This window comes from Carcharodon carcharias, chromosome 8, assembly GCF_017639515.1.
Source record: "Carcharodon carcharias isolate sCarCar2 chromosome 8, sCarCar2.pri, whole genome shotgun sequence".
Taxonomy (NCBI): domain Eukaryota; kingdom Metazoa; phylum Chordata; class Chondrichthyes; order Lamniformes; family Lamnidae; genus Carcharodon; species Carcharodon carcharias.
This window is the reverse complement of record NC_054474.1, coordinates 135167732-135183745: the sequence shown is the minus strand read 5'-3', so window position 1 is coordinate 135183745 and position 16014 is coordinate 135167732. Positions and strand designations below refer to the sequence as shown.

The following is a 16014-nucleotide window of genomic DNA, read 5'->3' as shown; positions in this document are numbered from 1 at the left end:
TGATAAAGATTCAAGAGTACAACTGTGAGATCAAGTACAAGCCAGGTAACTTGAATAATACATCAGATACACTAAGCAGATTGCCTAACCCAGCAAAAATGGAACCTCCAGGTTGATTTCATTTGCATCGAACTTGAAGATGTTCTCCAAATTGATCTGGTACATTCTGAGCAATGCAAATGGCAGCAGCTACAAGAAGAAATGGCAAAAGATTCCACACTACAGAAATTTTGGAAAACTATCACTGGAGGATGGCCTGATTCAATAGAGCATGTCTGTGAACAGATGAGATCATTTTGGCCCAATTGGGATGAGCTAGGCATCTCCCTGGGAGTCAATTTTAAAGTCAGGCAGGTCATCATACTGGAATCTTTGTGGCCAGATATTCTTCAACAACTTCAGCACTCACACATGGGTATTGATTAGACGAGGAGACTCACAAGGGAGAAAGTATATTGACCAGGTATGAACAATGATATTGAAATCATCATCAAGAAGTGCAAGGCATGTCTGTTATGGCACAGCCTTTCAGAAAAGCTGAGTTATTTAAAAATCCCAGAAGGAAACTTTAAACAACTGTCATAACCTATATTTTTAAGTGGTATGTTTGAGATGCAAGTCTAAGTTCAGGAATCAGACCACCAATTCTCGAGAGATTTTATATTAGACTAAATGAAACATTTTATTAATTTACACAAGTTAAATATATATACATGGCTACAAATTACTATTATCATAACTTTTAACAAATCCCTAAACTAATCTCTATTAAGGCAATAGCAACCCATTGACTTAACTACACACCAGCCAAAACATTTTCATCTTACAAATTCAAAATAATGTTCCTTTCACTTTGGTTCCTGTGGAGACAGTTGGAGGCTTACAGCTACTTTGACCTTACATTGCCTCTGCCCTTCACACACGAAAACCGCCCTCTGATATACCTAGCATATCTTATTGAATGTAAATTCTCATTGTATCACCAGCCTCTTCCAGCAATAAAACCACTTTCATAGTACCAATTTTACTAGTAATATAAACATTGCTTGATCTCTGCTAACTAGGTGCCAGATTTCACTCATCTTCTTGAATGCTCTATTCAAAAAATGCAAATGCACTCTACCTCTCTTACATCTCAAAACTAGTTCATATCAAAGCACCCAGAATAGCTAGCTATAATCCAATTAAGACACACCCAAAGACTAAACCTCTATTTTAAAAGAAAAATATTTTCCAATAATATTATATACATTAATAGCTTCATGACAATGTCAGGAGCATATCTCAAGTCAACACAAATAACCATTGGCTCCACATGATGTTCCTATCCATCCTTGGTCCAAAGTCACATCTGACCTCTTTCATGTCCATAGCACTGAATTCAACATCATCGTCGACTACTTTACCAAGTACCCCATCATTCAACAATTGCACAATACATCAAGCACAACCCTCGTGCATGCTCTAAGTGCTATGTTGTTTGATTCGTGTACTGAGGGAAATCATTATGGATAAAAGTCCGCAGTTTATTGTTAAGCCATTTCAGGATGAGTGAGAGAAGTGGAATATCAGTCACACTACTTCTTCTCCTCATTACCCTAGATCTAAGGGCCCAGCTGAACAGATGATTCTCATGGTGAAATCTCCAATTCTCAAATGTAGGCAGACCAAGCAGGGTCTACACATTACAATGTTACATCTGAGACCGACGCCTTTAAGCGCAACTATTCTGTCACCAGCAGAGCTCATGTTTGGCAGGTCAGTTTACCTATTCCTAACTATTCTACTCTCTCAGAAGCGAGACAGTAACTCTTAAAACTGCAAGAGAAGGTGAACAACGTGCACGATAAAAATACAGGTACAGAATTGACAAGTTTACACAATCCCTCGTGTATTATTAGTACCTGTATAATTCTAAAAATATGGCAGTACAGACTACAACGCTGCCATTTACCCAATAATGTGGAAAATCATCTAGGTATGCCCTGTTCACAAAATGAAGAACAAGTGCAATCCAGCCATTTATCGCTCCAGTCTAATCTCGATCATCAATAAGTGATCAAAGGTGTCGTCATCAGTGCTGTCAAGCAGCACTTACATAGCAATAACTTGCTCACCAATGCTCAGACCTCATTATAGCCTTATTCCAAACAGGGGCAAAAGAGCTGAACCCCAGAGGTGAGGTGAATCGGGGGGGGGGAGTGTCCACTGGATGGAGTTATACATAACACAAAGGAAGTTGATTGCAGTTGCTGGAGGCCAATATTCTCAGTCCCAGGACATCATTGCAAGAGTTTCTCAGGGTAGTGCCCTAGATCCACCCATCTTCAGCAGCTTTATCAATGAATTTCCCTCCATTATAAGGTCAAAAGTAGAGAAGTTAGCTGATGATTGCAGTTTTCAGTACCGTTTACAACTCCTCAAATACTGAAGCAGTCAGTGCCTGCTTGCAGCAAGAACCAGAAAACATTCAGGCTTCAGATGATAAATGGCAAGTGACATTCATGCCATACAAGTGTCAGGTAATTACATTTTTCAACAAGAGATAATCTAACCATCTCACCTTGACATTACCTTTGCTGAATCCCTCACCATCAGCATCCTGAGGGGTTACCATTTACCAGAAACTGACATGGACAGCCTTATAAATACTATGATTACAAGGGGAGGTAAGAGACTGGGAATTTTGCAGCATCAAACTCATCTCCTGACTCCCCAAACTGTCCACCTTCCATAGGGCACAGTTCAAGATTGTGATATAATACTCTCCACTTGCCTGAATTAGAGCAGTCCCAACAACATTCAAATATCTTGACATCATCCACAACAAAGCAGCCTGTTTGATCGACATCCCATCCACCATGTTAAATATTCACTCCCTCTGTGACCAGTACACAATGGCAGCATGGCATACCATCTACAAGATGCACTGCAGCAACTCACTAAGTCTCCTTCAATAGCACCATCGACTTCCTCCAATGGAGTCAAAGTAATATACATAGAATATAATTTCAGACTGCAAGAGGCTTCTGGCTGAGGCACATTCTACATGTGCTGGTCACTTAATAATGTATTTTCCAAGTTTTTAAAAAATTCATTCATGGGATGTGGGCTTCGCTGGCTGAGCCAGCAATTATTGCCAGACCCTAGTTGCCCTTGAGAAGATGGTGGTGAGCTGCCTTCTTGAACCACTGCAGTCCATGTGGTGTAGCTACACCCACAGTGCTGTTAGGAAGGGAGTTCCAGGATTTTGACCCAGAGGCAGTGAAGGAACGACGATATATTTCCAAGTCAGGATGGTGAGTGACTTGGAGGGGAACTTCCAGGTGGTGGTGTTCCCATGTGTCTGCTGCCCTTGTCCTTCCAGGTGGTAATGGTCGTGGGCTTGGAAGGTGCTGTCTAAGGAGTCGTGGTGAATTCCTGCAGTGCATCTTTTGGATGGTATATACTGCTGCTACTGTGTGTCGGTAGTGGAGGGAGTGAATGTTTGTGGATGTGGTGCCAATCAAGAGGACTGCTTTGTCCTGGACAGTGTCCAGCTTCTTCAGTGCTGCACTCATCTAGGCAAGTGGGGAGTACTCCATCACACTCCTGACCTGTGCCTTGTAGATGGTGGACAGGCTTTGGGAAGTCAGGAGGTGAGTTACTCATTGCAAGATTCCTAGCCTCTGACCTGCTCTTGTAGCTGTTTCTAAACAAATGCATAAAGAAAGTATCAATTGAGTGCAACCTTATCCCCACTCAACATCGCATTCACTTCAGTAGGGTTGAATAATAGTGATAAAATGGCAGTGGGGTGGATGAAATGGAGAAAAGGTTATGGAGGCTGAGATCAGCCTGGGCTTCAGACCTAGTCCGTGACTCAGCCTCTTTCATAGGACAAACCTATTATGCAATTTCAATTCATTTTGGACCTTAGCATATTTTTCTTAAACAGGATTACTGCTTTGTTTATACCCGTGAACAATTTCATCAAGCACTGACCATCAACTAATTCATTTCCCATCAAGCTTTGTTCAACAGCAATGATTGCTTTATATTTAAACTTCTCTGAAAAAGAGATAACATTTTGGATAGTAACACTGTCAATACTAGGAAATAGTTTAAAGAGAAGATCATGTAAACTTAATTGTGGGTCATGTATCAGAAACAATTCATTCCCCACAACTCTTGACAACTAATCAAGTTAACTGGAATTATAATCCATTGCCTTGGGGCTGATCTTTCAGATGCTCCTTGATAAACTAACCTCCCAATTACAGTCGGAGCAAATCTCCTAATTGGCACCAGTGGGAATTAGCTAAAATTACTTATTTCTCTTGTACTTTCCAAGGGTATATTGTGTTCTCTTTTCAATGCCTTTGAGATACAAACTATCTACCTGCACAGCAGGAAAACCAATTCACAGGTCTGATGATTTATATTCCTTCAAATTAACTACATTTGTGTAAACTTTTACTACAGATTAACAATAACTCTTAAATCTGCATAAATTCTTGTGTGTGGATATCAGTTCTACATCTTGACCCTTGTATTGTCATTAGTTAAGAATTTATACACTAACATCTACCTTCTAGACTGAACAAAAACCATCCTCAGCTCAAGAAAGAAGGATAGCTTGACATAATTACTGTGATAATGTTTATGAGAGTGCTCTTTGTCTAATACTTCAATGCATTCAGGAAAGTATAGTTTCACCAGGAATCACCTCAAGGTTACCTCATGGGCTCCATTATACACCAGGAGACACGCCATCCCAAACCTTCTGTGTTTTGGTTTTCAGAAAGTGAGAGATTGCCTGTAGAATTGAATCGTTGGGTTGGGCATGAGAAGTATTTTGTTTACGCCTGATTTGTAATAATTGGTCCAAATTATAAGTTACTTGCATGAAGTGTTCCAAGTACGTGATATTTACTGTTGTGAAAGAGATTTTGCAAAACCTGTGAAATATTGCAAAGCGGTCAAACCTGATGTTTTCTTTAATCTTTCCTCTGCAAACCTCCCTTAATTTAAGTGGAAGCAAACATGACCAATTGCACCGACTGTGTCATATTGGGCTCAGACATGTTCCATCATCTGTGGTAACCACTTGAAACAGGCCAGAGGCTCCTAGCTTATGCAAACAGTTGGTGTGAGCAATAAACATTCCCTCTTAAATGTAAAAGCGCCCTGAAAAAAGATTAAAATGCAAAGAACAATTTTAAAAGTCTTTCCATTAAACGACAAGTGGAAGTTTCATGTAACTTTTGTATTTTAATTCATATATCTACACTTCAGGAATAAAACATTTTGGATAAATGTCACAGATATTTTAAAACTGTTGTTACGGACAGGAGGAGGGGTTTAATTTAAACAGCATTAATTTCTCCTCTCACCACCCATTTATGAACAGAAAGGTGTTTTGATTTATTTCCCTCTTAACAGGCAGTGGTGCATATCCCAATCCCTCAGTTTTGGTGCGATCCAATTTTCTATTGGTAATCCCACAGCAAACTTGAAATAGGACGAACTCAATGGTTATTTATTTACACATACTTCTTTTTATTAATTCATGGGATGTGGGCTTTGAAAGCTGGGCCAGCATTTATTGCTTCTCCCTAGTTGCCCTTGAGAAGGTGGTGGTGAGCTGCCTTCTTGAACCGCTGCAGTCCATGTGGTGTTAGTACATCCACAGTGCTGTTAGGAAGGGAGTTCCAGGATTTTGACCCAACAACAGTGAAGGAACGGCGATATATTTCTAAGTCAGGATGGTGAATGGAGGGGAATTTCCAGGTTGTATTCCTATCAATTTGCTGCCCTTGTCCTTCTCGATGGGAACGGTCGTGGGTTTGGAAGGTGCTGTCGAAGGAGCCTCGGTGAATTCCTGCTGTGCATCTTGTAGGTGGTACACACTGCTGCCACTGTGCGGTGGAGGCAGTGAATGTTTGTGGATGGGGTGCCAATCAAGTGGCCTGCTCTGTCCTGGACGGTTTGAAGCTTCTTGAGTGTTGTGGGAGCTTCACTCATCCAGACAAGTGGGGAGTATTCCATCACAATTCTGACTTGTGCCTTGTTGATGGTGGACAGGCTTTGAGGAGTCAGGAGGTGAGTTACTTGTTGCACAATTCCTAGCCTCTGACCTTTTTTTGTAGCCACAGTATTTATATGGCTAGTCCAGTTCAGTTTCTGGTCAATGGTAACCCCCAGGATGTTGATAGTGGGGGATTCAGTGATGGCAATGCCATTGAACATCAAAGAGCGATGGTTGGATTCTCTCTTGTGGGAGGTGGTCATTGCCTGACACTTGTGTGCCGCGAATGTTACTTGTCAGCCCAAGCCTGGATATTGTCCAGGTCTTGCTGCAGTTAGATATGGGCTGCTTCAGTATCTGAGGAGTCGCAAATGATGCTGAACATTGTGCAATCATCAGTGAACATCTCCACTTCTGACCTTATGATGGAAGGAAGTTCTTTGATGAAGCAGCTGAAGGTGGCTGGGCCGTGGACGCTCCCCTGAGGAACTCCTGCAGTTATGTCCTGGAGCTGAGATGACTGACCTCCTACAATCACAACCATCTTCCTTTCTACTAGGTATGACTCCAACCAACAGAAAGTTATCCCCCTGATTCCCACTGACTCCTGGTTTGTTCGGGCTCCTTGATGCCACACTCTGTCAAATGCTGTCTTGGTGTCAAGAGCACTCACCTCGGGAGTTCAGCTCTTTTGTCCATGTTTGGACCAAGGCTGTAATGAGGTAAGGTGCTGAGTGGTCCTGGCAGAACCCAAACTGGCCGTCAGTGAGCACGTTATTGCTAAGCAAGTGTCGCTTGATAGCACTGTTGATGACCCCTTCCATCACTTTACTGATAATGGAGAGCAGACTGATGGGGTGGTAATTGGATGGGTGGGATTTGTCTTGCTTTTTGTGTACAGGATGTAGCTGGGCAATTTTCCACATAGACAGGTAGATGCCAGTGTTGTCGCTGTAATGGAACAACTTGGCTAGGGGCAAGGCAAGTTCTGGAGCACAAGTCTTCAGTTATTTTGCCGGAATATTGTCAGAGCCCATAGCCTTTGCAGTATCCAGTGCCTTCAGCCATTACTTGATATCACATGGAGTGAACCAAATTGGCTGAAGACTGGCATCTATGATGCTGGGACCTCCGGAGGAGGCTAAGATGGATCATCTACTCAGCACTTCTGGCTGAAGATCGTTGCAAATGCTTCAGCCTTATCTTTTGCACTGAGGTGCTAAGCTCCTCCATCATTGAGGATGGGGATATTTGTGGAGCCTCCTCCTCCAGTGAGTTGTTTAATTGTCCACCAGCGTTCACGACTGGACGTGGCAGGACTGTAGAGCTTAGATCTGATCCATTGGTTGTGGAATCACTTAGCCCTGTCTATCACTTGTTGCTTATGCTGTTTGGCACACAAGTAGTCCTGTGTTATAGCTTCACCAGATTGACATCTCATTTTTAGATATGCCTGATGCTACTCCTGGCATGCCCTCCTGCACTCTTCTTTGAATCAGGGGTGATCCCCTGGCTTGATGGTAATGGTAGAGTGGGCGATATGCCGGGCCATGAGGTTACAGATTGCTTACGAGTACAAATCTGTTGCTGCTGATGGATGCCCAGTCCTGAGTTGCTAGATCTGTTCAAAATCTATCCCATTTAGCACGGTGATAGTGCCACACAACACGATGGAGGATATCTTCAATATGAAGGCAGGACTTCATCTCCACAACGACTGTGTGGTGGTCACTCCTACCAATACTGTCATGGATAGATGCATCTGTGGCAGGTAGGCTGGTGAAAATGAGCTCAAGTATGTTTTTCCCTCTTGTTGGTTCCCTCACCACCTGCCGCAGACCCAGTCTAGTAGCTATGTCATTTAGGACTCAGCCAGCTCAATTAATAGTGGTGCTACCAAGCCACTCTTGATGATGGACATTGAAGTCCCCATCCAGAGTACATTCTGACCCCTTGCTACCCTCAGTGCTTCCTCAAAGTGTTGTTCAACATGGAGAAGCAATGGTTCATCAGCTGAGGGAGGGCGGTATGAGGTAATCCGCTTCCTTGCCCATATTTGACCTGATGCCATGAGATTTCATGGGGTCTGAAGTCGGTGTTGAGGATGCCCAGAGCAACTCCCTCCTGACTGTATATCACTGTGCCGCCACCTCTGCTTTGCCTGTCCTGCCAATGGGATAGTACATACCCAGGGATGGTGATGGTGGTGTCTGGGATATTATAAGGTATGAGTCCGTGAGGATGACTATGTAAGGCTTGACTCGTCTGTGAGAATGCTCTCCCAATTTTGGCACTAGCCCCCAGATGTAAGTAAGGAGGTCTTTGTAAGGTTGACAGGGCTGAGATTGCCACTGTTTTTCTGGTGCCTCGGTCGATGCCGGGTGTCCATCTGTTTTCATTCCTTTTTTTGTGACTTTGTAGCGTTTTGATACAACTGAGTGGCTTGCTAAGCCATTTCAGGGAGAATTTTAAGAGCCGTCGACATTATTGTGGGTCTGGAGTCACATGTACGCCAGGCCATGTAAGGACGACAGATTTCCTTCCCTAAAGGGCATTATTGAACCAGATGGGTTTTTTTTTACAACAATTGACAATGGTTTCATGGTCATCATCAGACTTATAATTCCAGTAGACTGAGCTATGCAGTTCAGCAGAGAAATATTACTTGTTCCACAAGCCAGAGGCCCAAGTCACATGACTTCTTACTTCTCTACCCGGCTTTTGACAAAGGATATGTATCCATTGTCTGGATTCTGAAAACTGCTAATTGCCACAGCCATTAGAAATTGAAAGGAAGGTTGTGGGGTCTTTGTCTTAGCAGATGATCTACCACCTTCTGGCCAGCCTGGGTGATTAAATGCAGATGGCCTTTGTGTAGCTCTCTTTGCAGTTGGGCTTATAGTCCACAGGAGGGTCACTAGTGGCTCCTCAGAAATAACGATGTGTGAGGTTTCCTAAAACTGACAGGTGGCTTCTTTCATTCAGGGGTCACAGATACATAGTTTTAGCTATTTTAAAGATCTTTGTTCAGTTTTAAAATTTTAGAAATAGCAATGAGCATATCAGTATATTATTAAAATATACAGTGTAAGGTCTTAGTTCCTCACACTACTTTATTTGTGGAAATAAATTATTGCATATTTAAGTAAAATATTTGGGATAATTTCAATTATCTAATAAGCTGCTCCAGGATAAGTTGCGATGAGGCAAATCTAATTGGATCATTTGTGCTGAGCTTTGAAAATACTAAAATGGCAGGGCCAACTGGGAAGCAGGTCACAGGGTCCACAGAATTTAAATTTTAAAATAGCTTTTACCTGCTTAATATACGGTCAATTTCCTCACAAACACCGGAAATCGATGCTAATAACAGATCTCATCTGGAGTGCTCATTCCAGCACATTAATTAAGTTAAGAGATGCTTGAGTGTGCTCTTGGATCATTTGCAGTAACTTTCACAACATGTAGGGTTACACTACTGGCTGTGATGACTGGAGATTGTCTTTGTCCTGAAATTGGATGGAATCCAATTCCTACCTGCCATGATATATCAACCAAGTTGTACATTCAGAATCAATACTACAATAACCCAGGCCCACCCAGGGGTTTGTCATGCTGGTACGAGCGCCAGCACTGATTCTGCTAAATTGGCAGCAGGCTTGCATCTGAATCCCCTTTGCTCTCACTGCTTCAGTTTCAACTCTCACTTCAGCTGCTCTAACACACTGCTCGCACCATATAATTAGGTGTACTCTTAGCAGAAGAATATGTTTGACCTTTTATGACTTTACCATTGAGCTGCAAAGCAAAGCCTATCCTGGCATTATGACTCAGTGGCAGAATACACTCTACTTTCAACCAAGATGGCTCAATAAAAATCACTGAGGTAGTAGTTAATAAAAGTGAGAGGATCATTAATTCATGGGGCAAATGTTTGGTGATTCCACTTTGACTTATGAACATTTATTTCACCAAACAAAGGCTATTATATTCTTGATGACATCAATTTTTGGATTATTTTTTGTTATTTACAGCATTCTAGCTTAATTAATGGCATGCACTTATCTATCCCATAATATTTAATAGTTTCCGTTTTAATTGGTGATACGTTGTTAATTTAGCTATAATCTTGAGTTGTTCTTTATGTTTATCATTCCAACTTCAATCTTGATCTCTCTCTTCTTCTAATTAGTTCCCGCCTAAGGTAAGCTTGTCTCCGTGTCTGAATCCTGTTTGATAGCTTACTTTAAGACAACTGTCGACAATGGTTAGCATTTCTTCTAACCACATATGCACAATGGTCACTACTCTTTTCCACTACTCCTAGGCCTTGGGTAGCATTGACCATTCTTAAACCATCTAATGACTTAGAATTTCTTAATTAGCCCCAGACATTTAAGGATTCTTTATGAACTGTCCAAACAAAGATCACATTTCCCTTTCCTTATATGACAAGCAAAGTCATTTCCAATTTTACTTTCTTCTTTAGCCTTTCTTTCCCAAAGCAATATCTTATGTTCATGTTCAGTACCTCACATTGTGAAAGGCACCCAGTGCTTTCCCCAAAGTGGCTTTTCTTCCTCGAGGTGTCTGGAGAGATTGAGTAAGATTTAAAAACCATGGGCCTCAAGGCCTAACTGGATTATCTTCCCAACAATGCACTTTTCGTAAAGGATCATTAGTCAGAAATAGGAACCCGGGCTCCTTCATCCAATGATTGGTCACAAGCAATTGGTCACCAAGGTGAGGGAGCAGGTATCTCCCTGGTCAGTACAACTCAGTGCTACACCATGCAGTGCAATTGCCTACTGAAACACTCCCATTCTTCACTTTGAACAAGTACATTTGTTGGTGCAGCCAAAAATATCAAGCTGCAGATGGGAAAGCTTAACAAGCCAACAATTAAAATAAATACCCACCAAAGATTTCCCCCTTCCCTTTTTTTTTCCAATAAATTATAAAGATTTTCCTTTTCCCACCTATTTCCATTATATAAAAAAAACCCCACTAGAGCTATACCTTGAGTGCCCTAACATCCATTCTTAATTAGCACATTCATTTAGATAATATCACCAACTTTAATTTTAACACCTATGTGTTCTATTGTACTATTGTCGTTGACATCTTTTGATGATCTGCTTCTATCACTGCTTGTTTGTCCCTACAACCACAGCCCCCCACCCCCGCCACCTCTTTGTCTCTCTATCTCTCCGCCCCCCACACACACACCTTAAACCAGCTTATATTTCAACTCTTTCTTGGACTCGAACGCAAGTTCTGTCGAAGGGTCATGAGGACTCGAAACGTCAACTCTTTTCTTCTCCGCCGATGCTGCCAGACCTGCTGAGTTTTTCCAGGTAATTCTGTTTTTGTTTTAAAAGACAGACCTGCCTGTTTTGCAAATAAATTCAAGTGCCTGGCAACACCAATATTCTCTAAACTGTACAATCAATGAGTGAAATGAAAAGTATGTGCATTCATCTTTTTAGATTTAGAAACAATTTTATATTCCTGTTTAGTCAATGTTTCTTTCCTTTTATGCCCCAGCATTTTCCCCTCATTTCCTCCCGTTAAAGCATCGACCACTTCCTGAACATGGAATCATGGAAGCCAGGTAGGCAGGTGGCCAATGTGTTTTATAGCAAGTTTCAATAGGCAATCTGACTGTGGGTACTGCAGCTCCATCTAACCCAGCTCTCACCTAGTATCCACATGCACAAGAAGCACAGAAGATTGATAAGTGGTGACTGTACCCCTTACAAATGGACACTGAAGCCAATTGTGGCTCATCCAGCCAACCTTAAAAAGGAAAAGAATAATCCTTAGTAATTTAGTGGAAAGTTTGCTTCCCTTGAATGTGAACAATTCTGAGTCATCCCTTCTGTCGAGGTTTCTGTACAATTATTTTCAGATGCTTTCTTAATAAGCTGTTGATTCAGGCTAAACTGTGTTCGGTTTTTTTACAAAACAAGTGCTCAATAAACGATGTATGTTTATCAAGACATTAGAGGTACAATTCCATGATTTCATGCTCCCTGCAGGGACACATGTCTGCAAGGAGCAAATGGTAGGCATAGGGCTTTGACACTGTATCACCATTCTATTATCTCCCCCTACAACCCCTGTAAACATAGTTCACTGTTGGGAACATAGAATTGTTCGTAGACAGAATTTATATAATTGCATCCAAAGTATGTCAACGTGTCACAAAAATGTCAGAGACAAGTTACTCCACTGGCTCTTCTCTCTTCACAGCAACCTATAAATTCCTCATCATTCTAATTCCAGTTGAAAACCCCAAATCTCCACAATGAACCACCTTTGGACCATTTACATTTATTCCTGCCAAATCCCCCTTTCCTGGCATACTGTGCATTTCCATTGTTTGTTGCCCTTAAACAAATCTAAACTTTTTATAAGTTTCTTCTTTTTTGATACCACGCATCCAAATTACCAAATGCTTCCGTTCTTTGCAGACATTGAGTGCAGTTTCCACAAGCATCACAATACGGGTATCTCCTTATATAGCCATATGCTATCAAGAACAGATCTTCTACTTTGACCTTGGGCTGTCATGGTTCTTTTGGCAACGTTAGCTGTTTGTGTGTCATAGTTCAACCCATTAGTTGCTGATCTGCTGTCAGCGAGCTCTTCCACCGTGAATAATGACTGTGCATCACCAGCAGAGCACATGCTGAGACAGCTACCAACAGTTTGCTTCCTTGTCACCAGAGAGTCTCAAGTTTCTCTTGAGTGGAGATATTTCCTGCTGATAACAACCACATCATGTTTGGCACCACAGGTTAGATGTGTATTTGCAGCTTGTAAAAGTCAGACTTTCAACTGACAGTATCCATCCCACATCACTCCCTCACCTAAAGGAAGCACAGAAATGTCTGATATTTAACCCTGAGGGCAAGTAAGGAAGCTGCTTCTCCCTTAACTGATACTGTGAAACAACAAATATAATTTTCCACCACTGGGAATTACAATAGCTTTCAGGTTAGTTAGGGCAAGTTCTAATTGCTTTGCTTCCAAAGTCTTTTGACAGGAAACAATCTGAGGAGCGGGAACGATGAAAACCTCCCTCCAGCAGTTCAGAGTCACAACTGGTTGGCTAAACATACCGTACAATAATGGACATCTACAAAGCAATGACATGATCAAGTGGTTCAGTTTACGTGATAAATAGCTAGCTTGTACCACGATTGCAATGTTTAGAAAGTCAGGTTGATCTTGTAACTCGACTTTCATTTGCCACTTGAAACTACTTGAAATCTGTGGCTCTAAATCAGTACAAGAAATGACAGGAATCCTTTGGGCAAATTCAAACACATGTAAACACTTGTCTGTGTAAACTGACAGGTGGGTCACTTCGCGTATCTCCCAACCTCTTACAAAGCTTTCTGCTCCCCTTTTGAACAGATTATTCAGCACACACATTCTATGCAGTACTTTGCTCACAATGCACTTCTGAGTTTATTTAGCTCATAGACATATCTTTAGTAGACTGTTTCTTTCATAAATTGTTGGCCATCTCCACTGAGCTCAATGTTTCCCTGAGATTGCAAATTTGGCTAGTGTGAACTGGCTTGTTTTCATAATGATATAGAGGTCGCAATCGCGCATAAAGGATGGGTAAACATGTTGTGGGTTCATTTATTGAGACTAGGCGCAAGAGGATATTTTTTGCAAAGGAAGAAAGCTTTAAGACATCAGCAGCAAAGCTGTGTGTGCATGTGTTCTGCTCACAGGCCATAGTGAAATTGAGACTGGATCATATGACACATTTCCCTTCTAGTGATAGCATGCTGCAATCTCTTAAAAGCAAATTACAACATTCCTTTTTTTTTAAAGATATCTTCCTTCTTCCAAAAAAGTATAACTACTTACATAAAAGCAAAAAACCTGCAGATGCTGGAAATCCAAAACAAAAACAAAAATACCTGGAAAAACTCAGCAGGTCTGGCAGCATCTGCGGAGAGGAACACAGTTAATGTTTAGAGTCCGAATGAGCCTTCAACAGAACTAAGTAAAAATAGAAGAGAGGTGAAAAATAAGCTGGTTTGGGGTGGAGGTGGGGTGGGGGTGGAGGGGGGAGGGAGGGTGGGCAAGTAGAGCTGAATAGAGGGTAGAGGGCCAGTGATAGGTGCAGATAACCAAAAGATGTCACAGACAAAAGGACAAAGAGGTGTTGAAGGTGGTGATATTACTTACAACTCATGTTTGTGTTTAGTTGCCATTACCTAACTGAGAAATCTATGAGTCTCTAAAGTGTAGAGGTAATCTGCTGGTATGTCCAGATCTTGTACTTGTAACCATGTCTGGATGTTTCTTTAATTGCTCACAGCGATCTATGGGATTGTCATTCTTGGATGATTGTCCTGGTTGCAATTGGGATCTTACACTAGATGCAATTAGGTTGTACAGTGGTTGAGGAACTGGAATGGATCTGATGTGTTCTTGGTTACACTTCACCATTGTGCCATTGTATGCAATGACTTCATAGGATCTTGGTTCCAAACAAATCCTTGCCACCTCGGCGTGTTGCCACGTGCGTTCTGTGGGATCCTGAATACGAACTTGGCACTTCAGTACCTGCATTTTACCATGCACGTTGATTACATTCTCTTGCAGTTTTAAAAGTTGCTGTCTAGTTTCTGAAAGAATAGAATCGGTAAGAGTAGGTAAGCTGATATGCACTGGCCTGCCAAACATGAGCTCTGCCAGTGATGGAATAGTTTGACTTAAAGGTGTTGCTCCCAGATGTAACATTGCAATGTGTAGACCTTGCTTGGTCTGTCTACATTTGAAAATTGGGGATTTCACTGTGCGAATCATTTGTTCAGCTTAGGCCATTAGATATAGGGTAATGAGGAGAAGTAGTGCTGTGATCAATATTCCACTTCTCTCACATATCCTGAAATGACTTACTAATAAGTTGTAGACCACTATCCATAATAATCTCTCTAGGCACACCAAATAAACTGAAAATAGCACTTAGAATGTGCCCAGCAGTAGTGCTTGTCGTATTGCGCAATTGTCAAATAATGGGATATTTGGTAAAGTAGTCGACGATGATGATGAAGTCAGTGCCATAGACATGAAAGTCAGTGCCATTGCATAAAACGTGAATTTGGACCAAGAATGGATCGGAACTTCATGTGGAAAATGAATGGTGCTGACTTGGCATTTGATCTTGACATGCCTCATACTTCTTGATAGCAACTTCAATGTCATTGTTCGTACCCAGCCAATTTACTGTCTCTCTTGTGAGTCTTCTTGTCCAATCTATGCCCAGGTGCGAGTGATGTAGTTGTTGAAGAATATCAAGTGATGAGCTGCCTGCCTTTAAAAATGATTCCCCGAGAAATGCCTAGCTTGTCTCGTTAAGCTACAGCTCAATTTTTAAATTCTTATTTGTATTTTCAATTCCCTCCATGGCCTCTCCCCTCTGTAACTTTGTAACATCCTCCATCCTCCCAACCCTCAGATACCTGCCCTCTTCCAATAATACATCCAATTTTAATTGCTTCAGCATTGGCGATCATGAGGCTAATTTTTCAGGCAAAACTGAGATTGGAAACAGAGATAGACCAGACCCAAAAATTATGAAGCTGTCTAGTGTGCCAGTTTCCTGACCCTGTCCTGATGTCAGGCAGGTTGTGGGTTCAGGGCCCGGAACAGCTGCCGCACCCCTCGAGGCAATGGTAACCATTAGAGATTAAGGAGGAAGACTGGGATTTTCCAATTAGCTTCCAGTTTCCCAAAGCGATGAGGGCAGGTTAACTGCCATGAGGTGGACACCCAGCTTGGGCTGCCAACAGACCTCATGGGCAGAATTTTGCCCTTAATGGGCGGGCGGGCCCCAGCGGCTCAGTGGCAGGTGGGCAGCAGATCACCGCCGCCAAAACAGGCCCTGCCGCCATTTTGAGTGGGCAGGCCAATTAAGGCCCACCCAACAGACTGCCGACGGGAAGTGCTATGCTTCCAGGGTGGGGGAA

The 16014-nt window shown here is 42.0% G+C and overlaps 1 protein-coding gene across 2 annotated transcripts in view; it reads right to left on the bottom strand.

Moving 5' to 3' along the window:
• The window catches only part of LOC121280872 (astrotactin-2-like), a 1734361-nt gene that overhangs the window by 1533246 nt on the left and 185101 nt on the right, over nt 1-16014 (bottom strand). The gene's annotated exons all lie outside the window — the stretch shown is intronic.